Source organism: Camellia sinensis, unplaced genomic scaffold, assembly GCF_055761805.1.
Source record: "Camellia sinensis isolate YWXY unplaced genomic scaffold, ASM5576180v1 Unanchor12, whole genome shotgun sequence".
Lineage (NCBI taxonomy): Eukaryota > Viridiplantae > Streptophyta > Magnoliopsida > Ericales > Theaceae > Camellia > Camellia sinensis.
Genome location: NW_028128998.1, coordinates 4,009,792 through 4,019,300, shown reverse-complemented (window position 1 = coordinate 4,019,300; position 9,509 = coordinate 4,009,792). Strand labels below are relative to the sequence as shown.

The 9,509-nt window shown below is 35.3% G+C and overlaps 1 pseudogene; it reads right to left on the bottom strand.

Annotated features, from left to right (window-relative positions):
• Positions 1-4,552: 4,552 nt before the first annotated feature.
• LOC145814722 (G-type lectin S-receptor-like serine/threonine-protein kinase At1g34300) lies at positions 4,553-7,142 on the bottom strand (annotated as a pseudogene).
• Positions 7,143-9,509: the final 2,367 nt, after the last annotated feature.

The window sequence follows — 9,509 nt, the reverse complement described above, 5'->3', positions numbered from 1 at the left end:
CCTAACTCTTTGACCCAAATTTCCTAACCGTAATTCCATCGGCGGCGTTGTTACCAACCATCATTGTCGACGCCACCGTAAGCTTCATATTGAGTTTGGTCACCACTCCACCTCCAGCGTCACTGTTATTGCTACCATCATCTATCGTAGAGTGTGTGTGTGTGTGTGTGTGTGTGTGTGTGTGAGAGAGAGAGAGAGAGAGAGATCGTTGACCATTGCCATTGCAGCCCTTACATCAACAAGCCATTGCGATCTACCTCATTATCACTGTCACCACCGTCACAGCACACCACCATCGCGGCCTGATTTCCATTTTCAAATCTAGGGTTTTGAGGAAAGAAGAAGAAGAAGAAGAAGAAGAAGAAGAAGAAGAAGAAGAAGAAGAAGAAGAGAGGAGGTCAAAGGAAGAGCTGATGGGAAAGGAAATGAGAGGTTGGAGGTGTAGGAATGGAAGGACTGGTAGCGGCTGGGTCACGATCTGAAGAAGAAGAAGAAGAAGAAGAAGAAAGGAGGCAGATGAGTGGGTGGTTATGGAAGTGACTAGGGGATTCAAATTGCGGTGGTGCAATGGTGGTTTGTCGAAGCTAAGACAGAAGGGGTGAAAAAGAAGGAAGAAGAAAAATAAGAAGGAAGAAGGGTCGAAGGTGAGTTGTGGATTGGTTGTCGGAGGCAACTGCAGTGGTGCCGAAGGTGGTAGTTAAGAGTAAGGGCTAGGGTTTGGGTTTGGGTTTGGAGTTAAGGGTATAGTTGGTATTAAGGTGGGGGTTCAAAGAGAAAATGGTGAGGACTCATTTTGCTGGGTGGTGATTCAAAGAATTAGCGAACCAAAGTAAAAAGATAGGTGCTAATAGCAGTCTTTTCTTTAATTTTTTTTTTAAGGCTAATTAAGTAGGGAGCCGTCATTCAAAATTAATCATCATCAATTTATTTCAATGGTAAAGTTCAAGTAATTGTTTCTAAAATTTTAAGTTTCTTTTGTAGAAAATATTTAAAGAGTTTCAAATTTAAACGAATAATTGTGTTCTTTTAAAACTAAGGGATGTGTCCTTAATAAAAACACACTACAATGTCTATATAAGACATTAAAGCTCTTTAATTTTCAAATTGTTAATTTGGATTTGTTTGTTTATTAATATATATATATTTTTTAATTATAAACGGTTTATTAAATCTTTTTCTACGTGCGCAAATGTCATAAAGACTAACAGGAATATGAGTTGCATTTTGGAGTAATCCATTATTCGTTAATATGATCACGTGGGTAGGTAATAACATTTTTGAAAATGCGATTACATCTCTCGTAATTAGAAGCTAAGAATTATTTACTTTACATTTGATTTACATATTTACAATATATTTATTGATTTTTTATAGTAATATTGATGGTTTATTGTATAAAATTTCTTCTAACATCTTGTAAAAAAGTAGATGACTGCAATGGAGTGAGTAGCAGAGAGAGCAAGTGGCCAACAACTTGGTACTGGTAGAATTGACAAGAAGTACACCATCTAAATTTTTCCATACACAAAGGACTGCCAATACCATGACACCTTCCCCTCGCTTTTCAATAGTAAGTTTTTTTTTTTTGAAAAACTGTTTTTGTCTTATAAGCGGTAAATAGAAGCTGCACTAAATAATTTCACACATATATAAAAAAGAGAAAGGTATAAACAACTCCATAGGTTGCACTAAACAATCCCATATAAATAAACTAAAAGTCTGTGAATTCTCAACACAATGTTCCATCACTATCGCCAAGTTCAAATGGTGAGTGCTGCCTATTATTTTGACTTGTTCAGCTAAGAAAAAGACTTCTTGACATGGCCTAAGTCATCAAGATGCTACGCTGCAACTTTGATTTTGCCGTTGCTTAGAAGAGTTCCTTCAAAGACCAATATCCATATCATCCTTGCCAAAGTTTCCTTTTGAAATTATATCAGTCAGTGACTTTGAGCTCAATTCTATAAGAGAATCTCATGGGAATGTTTTAAAAAGTGGTCGCAACCATTACATAATGGTTGTGGTGGTTACTGCTACTCGTTACGGTCGCTATAGCAATGCGATGGAAATTCACATGTGTAATGGCCGTTTCGGTGTTACGTAACAGCAGTAGCGGTACCATAACAGCCATAACAGTCAATTACACACCGTTACATCCTTTCATAATATTCTAAATAGCTTCCTTTCCCGAAAAAAAAAACTTACAAAAAAAGAACAAATACTAAAGTGATTCAAGCCTAAAGAAAAAATCTTACATGAATTTATTTTCTTTATAACTTTTTTTTATTTTTTTTCATTACATTAGCTTGTAAAATAAAAAATATATAAACAGTGGTTATATTTATTTTTATAATCATTTTATTTAATATTTAATTGTAAATATATATTTTTTATTTTGTTGCTGTAATGTGTTGTCTAAAAAATGTCTTCAAAAAACTCAAAAATAATTTTTGTTTATGGCACACTTTTTATTTTTATAATCATTTTATTTAATACTTAATTGTAAATAATTTTATTTAGTTAGTTGTATAGTGTTGTCTAAAAAAATGCCTCAAAAATAATTTTTGTTTATGGCACAATTTTTATTTTTATAATCATTTCATTTAATAATTGTGAACATATTTTATTCAGTTAGTTCAGGTATTGATCAAAAATAATTTGTAAATATTTAAAATCAATTATTTTTAAAGTCATTAACTATTGAAATAGAATGTAAAATGCGTATCGGTAAGTTTTCTTCAAATTGTGCGAAAAATAAAAAAAAATCACCATTCCGGTTACCGCAACCGTTACGCTACGACCTTTATATCCTGCAACCACAACCGTGCCACCACAACTGTTACGGCGACCGTAACCGCAACCGCAACCGCTTTTCGAAACCTTACTCATGGGCATTCCCAGCACTTCTTGATTTAAATAATCCTCCACGGTTTCATTAGTTCCTCTTTTCTACCTTGGAAAGGAAAACAAAGATGAAAATTAAAATAAAGAGACCGGAAAAACGCTCCAAGTCTAGATACCAGTTTGATTACAAATTGATTATTGACTGCACTGTATATTGACCATCATTGAGATGATCTCTGTTAGTATATATATAGCATTTTCCACTTGAATTTTTATTGGAAACATCACTTGAACAAAACAGAGCAGCTCTATGGTAGCAACTACTTAAACAGGCTTGCTTGCAACTACTCTTCATGTCTGTGTATTCATAGCATTTCACATGTCAGCCTCAACAATGAGGTAGGTAACATTCTTTAGCTCTATAAGCAGCTTGTAATGTTTTGAAGCTTCGGAGAGCAAAGGAATAATTTCAGAACATTCAAGATTATGATGGTTATCGTTTATTTATCTGTTTAAACTAGCTTACTTGTATTGCTATTAGCCACTTATGAGTAATTGCGGTCCAAACTTGCCACGCTATCGTACCATATCTACTGCAAACTAGTGGTGGCTTAAGGAGTAGGTGTTCTATTTAGGAGGGCCCTACTTACTATATATTCAGTACACAATATATTTATATATACATACATAAAAAAAACTTCTACTCAAAATAATTCTCAAAAAAAAAAAAAAAGTGGCAAAAAATCTCTCAATAAATAAATAAAAATGATTAAATCTTAAATTATCAAACAAGAATAACACTTCATGAGTAATCTTAGACTATCAGTCAAATCATAAAGAGAGAAAACAACCTCTCTTACTGGAGGACATTTACATTACACCTCTTCAATTATCTGGTCAAGTCAAATAAATAAATAAATAAAAGGCCTTTTTATCAAAATTATTTTGATTGTAAAGGTTAGGAAATTGTTAAGAATTTTAAATAAAAATCATAAAAAAAAAATATTACAAAGGGCCCCAATTATATTTTTTGCCTTCATTCAAATAGGTTTGATCCATGTAGTGCACAGTTTAGCCATTGAACACACAACAACTTGGGCATTGATCTAATGCGTAGAATCGATGTAAAAAAATGATACAAGAAAAATATTGCAAATCAGATTTCAATTTATCCATTTCCTGTTATAGAACAGCTGGTTTCAAGAAAGCAGAGGGGGAAAACATGGCAGTAGAATTTTTTGTTCATCATGTCACACTTTTTGTTTTCCCAATCAAGCTTAAAGTGAGAAAAAAATTGCACATTCTGCAGACTAACTGATGTACAAAATGTTTTCTTTCCCAGCAATTCAAGAATATAACCCTTTAACCAAATTAATTAATCATAAAATGGCTCTAAATTTGTCCAAAATATAAGTCGGCTTTATTCCTTCTTGAAACTTACTTTACTATTCATTGACACATCTTTTGGAGAATAAAGTTTGAATTGTAACCCACTAATTTGATGTTCTCTTCTTTTACTTGAATCATGAGAAACTCTCACACTCTCACAAAATATCAACGTACTTCGCCTTCACTATAGAACTTGAAAATGCTTGAATTAAAACTATGGGAAATCTAGCTCACTATATTCATTTAGTTTTGTATGTACTATGGAAATGATGATGGAAGAACTTGAAGAAATAAAAGGGGCAAATATTATTGAGAGAGTTGAAATTTTGTCAACTCTACCTAAAACACCATTAATCCTGGTATCATGGATTGTGATTTGCACAAATAAAAATCTTTGATTATAGTTCACTACATATGAAATGGAATACAAAAACTTTAAACAACCAGTTGTAATTTGCTTGTTGGAGTCTACTTTATTTACCTTGGTCCTGATAAAGCTGATGCAAATAATGGAGTAGTAGCGCCAATCGCATCCCCTTGGTGACCAGCAATTGTAATTGGTCTTGGTGCCACAGGAGTTGTGAAGTTATAATCCAAATTGCTTTGAACATCTGTAGAACCCTCCAAGACCTTAACCAACACCGACATGGAAGGCCTCCTGGAAAAATCACTTTGTAGACATCACATAGCAACCCGCATTATCTCTACAACTTCTGCTCTATGTGTTTGCATGTCATCATTGTATTTATCAACGATATCCAGAAGTCGTTCCTCTTCTGCCTTCCTCTTAAACAGATCTAGCAGATGCATATCTTCCTCAGGCTAAGACTTATCCAAATTTTTGCGCCTATACAACATTTCCAAGACCACGACACCAAAGCTATAAACCTCTATAGTTTCTCAGTGATAATTAAGCTCAACCATTAGGGAGCCAAATAGCCTGGTGTTCCCCTCATCATTGTTACAACTTGGCTTTGGTCCTTATCAATTAGTTTTGATAATCCAAAATAAGAAATTTTTGCATTGAAGCCTTCATCTAAAAGGATGTTTTGGGGTTTGATATCCAAGTGAAGTATCTTTTGCCTATATTCCTCGTGAAGATAGGTTAGTCCCTTGGCTATATCCATAATGATCTTCTTTCTGGATTGCCATACAAGACTTTGCTCCTGGTGCCTTTGGAAGATCCATGTATCCAATGATCCATTGGACATGTACTCGTAAACTAGAAGCCTATATGGTTTTTCAGCACAAAATCCAATTAATCTCACCAAATTGACCTGGTGAATGCTGCCTATTGTTTCAACTTCAGCTAAAAATGACTACTTAACCTAATCAAAACCATTGAGATGCTTCACCGCTACTTTGGTGCCATCGCTTAATGTCCCTTGAAACACTGACCGAAATCCTCCTTCCCCGAGCTTATCATTGAAATTGCCTGTCGTGGCTCTCAATTCTTCGTAAGAAAATTTGATAGGCATCCCTGGTACTTGATCAACAAAGAACTCATCAAAATCCTAGGACTTTTGTTTCTTTTTGAAAAAGAAAATGCAAGAGGCAACCAAAAAAAAATACAACAAAAAATCTCCGAGATTGGAACCCAGTATGATCTTGACTTGCCCTGATTTCTTTTAAGGAGAATTTGTTGCTGAAGGAATAGGATTCTGTCCAGTTGGAGATTTCTGCATTTTAAGAAATACAACAACGTTCTCATACTTTGTTCCCTTATTACTTATAAGAGAAAAGACTTCAGACAATAATAAGCAACCTTACTTTGAAAAATAGCCCAAATTATGTGCAAAAGAGCTACTTTGCATGAACAGTTTTTCAAGCAACTCTTCTAATGCTAATTTTTCATCCAAGTAAAAGTTTGAGGGGAAGTATTCGTGGAAGTTAGAGTAAAAGAAACTAGTATTCTTAAGCTTCAAAAAGGTGTGATATTGAGAATGGTGACAAGAAATGCGTGTAACAAGGGAACATCCAAGGCTGGGTTGCCTAGAATTTTTTTGCCAGAAGGTGTTGTTGTAGAGGGCTTCCTTAAGACAACTGCACGGTCTATTTGGAGAACAGATGCCATAATTGCCACACACCATGGGATAACTGTAGTCACCAATATCTGATGTCATCAGATCAGCCATCACATTCCAATTCAATTCATCCCACTTATAAGCCTTCAAATGCCCATCAGGATCTAACGTTATGAACTGACGATGAGGTGACAATGATGATGCAACAAGGATTGTCTGCCCCAAAAAACTTTCTTTCTCGAATTTAACGTATCTCACTCCTACATAGGATTTAAAATAGGGCAACGATGGATTGGATTCTACGTAAGCCACCACCATATTGTAATAGTCGTGAACTTTAAGAGAAAACAAACTTGGAGTCAAGTTCAATACGGAATTGCTGGAGGTGAGCTTCTGGCTATGAGACCAAGTCTGGCCAACAAGCAAGGAGTCAGTTGGGTGATCAAACGACTGCCAAACCGTGGCATTATTTTGATCAAAGAGGACCAGGTTTCCCAATTCAGTGAAATTCATGCCGAAGACGGACTTTCCTGATGTGTTGGTAGACCATACGAAAGTGCCATCTGCGTCATGCAATATCAAATCTCCATCTCCAGTGAGTTGTAAGGTGGCATCAATTTGAACAGGACGGTCCCGATTAGCAGACCAAACTAGTTCTGGTGCAATTATAGAAGGCGAGTTGTCGCTAAAATAATATCTACTACCGAAGAGTACAACACCAAAGAGGCATGCCTGAGTTTGTTGAGTAGGGCAATAGAAACCACAGATCAAATGTGAGCCTTTGGATGATCCTTCAAGGACGGGTGTGAGACTTAAACCGACAAAATCGATAAATTCAATGTAAATTGAGGGCTTGTTGATCCAAGAAGTACTTAACATTGCCATTGGACGTGGAAATTGGGCATCGTCAAAGAAGGATACTGAGGCTATGAAAAAGATAATAACAACATAACAAATATTGCACGATAGACCCACTGGTGGTGGTTTGTCATTACAGCTCTGTTTCTTCTTCTTGGTCAGTAGTTTTTTTTTTTTTTTTCTTTGGGGAAAGCAATGGAGAAGAAGGTGTTGAAGAAGAAAGGTGAGTTGCAAACTTCGAGGAAAGTGCTGCATTTGAAATCGACTCTTAAATCACTATTGCATTACAAGAACGGGGAATAATAGCATTTTCACAGAAAAAAGAAAAAAAGAAAAAAGAAAAAAAAGGACAAATCAGTAATAATGTTTATTCACTTTAATAATTATAAGGAGGACGATCTCTAGTTTAAATTTTAGATTGGAGCATCTTGTATGGACTTGTAAAACTCATCACATATTTTGTTTTGATGATTTGAACTGTTCATTTTGTTGGACATTTTATGTATTTTATCTACATAAAAAATTAAATCATAAATTTTTAGGATTAAAAATGCGATAAATTGAAAAAGTTACAATTATTGAATCGACTAAATTCTTTATGTGAATAAAATACATAAAATACTCGACAAAATGAATAATTTAAATTATCAAAATGAAATCTATAGTGAATCTCACGAATGTAGACCCAAAAACATCTTCCTCCCAATTAAAATGGTATATTACTTTATAATTTTATATTTTTTTGTTTACCGTGCCACCGTGCAGTTATTTCTCCTTACAAGAATAGTTTCCAGAGTCCTTGAAACGCACACACTTATTCTGTGTTTAGTTGAGAGATTTAAGGATAGATTTAAAAAAATAAATAAAAAAAATAGGTGAAATGTGAATAAAATATACCTATATTTTATCAAATTTCACATACTTTTTCCTTTTCTGTTTCAAAATTTCTCATAAAATTCTCCAACCAAACACAAGCTTAGAGAAATGTTGCACATGGGTAGTTCTTGGCCCAAGGTTTTGGTTAAACTAGCAATGGTTTTGTATTAATATAATGATATGAAATATTATATTGTGTTGCATGTGGTGTAAAGGTATGGCCGAATTTTTGCGGGTGGTTTTTATGGGCCATTAACATGTGGGTCAAATGAGTCCCGGTTGGCTTTCTTATTAGGCAGATTGTTAATCACGTGGGTTTTGCCCAGGGTTTTTGGTTGAGCCATTGTCCGATGGTGTACTGTTGCAGTCGATTTTTTTAATTTATTTATGATAATTGATTGTGTGATCCTCATGTAACTCTAAATGAGGTTATTCTTGAACCACCTCCGCCAAGAGTGATTTAGGGGTCACTGCTATGGGGAATCATCGTTCGATGACTAGCCAAGTTAGAGACTGGGAAATGAAAATTTATCGAATTTCTAGTTGTCTCTTGTCTTCATGTGACCCATACTGATTTGGTTTTCGAGCCACTCCCAACATGGAGTGAGGGAGACACTGCTGTGGGGATTGAGGCTTTGTGATCAACCAAGGAAGGGACTGGGGAATGTGGTGTTTGATTATATGATGGGATTGATTTTAACTATGATTGTTGGTACAGTGGTTATTGGTTTTCGCTATACTTCCCTGAGACCGTTAATGTGACACTTGACCGTATGAGTTTCATGTGATTTTATCGGGATCTTTCATGGGGTAACCTTTTCCATCGTCATGGCTTTTTTGAGTGGCTATGATGTCGTGGCTATGAGGTGCCAGGTGCTTATTAGACTTTATATTCTATCTATGGTAAAAACAGGAAGCTTGTGCAGGAGGTTAGCATTGTTGATTGGTTTTCGTGGACGTTTAGCCTGTGTTTTTCTATTTGATGTACGTGTTTCAGCTGTATTTATGTAGTCTATGTGGTTTTCTTTTGTATACTTGCCCATAAATTTTTCGCAGGTTTCCATCTATTATCTTTAGTGGTATTGTTACTTGGGGATAAAAAAAGATATATGGGTGTAGCTCGACTTTTTTGCGCCCCCTTTCGGAAGTTCGAAATAAGCCTTACAGTTCGGACTCCCGCGGTTTTGAATCTAATCTCACAACTATAATATGAAATTGATAAACACCAAAGAGTCCAAATCCGACAAATATTTTTGAAAGTAGATTTTGAATCAAATTGCCAAATACAGAGTCGCCACCTAAATATTTTATTTTGGGAAAATTTGGGAAACCTATGACTCGGGCCAAAGGCAACGTGCCCGTCATCACTAAGATTGTCTCGGCTTGGGAACTTGGGTACAGGAGAGGAAGGTCATGAATACATTGAGCACCCCCGCTCGACCTGATCAAAGATCGGCCTCTACTAATCATGATATAATTTTTATCAACATTATATGCTCTTGTACCGATTTATTTGGC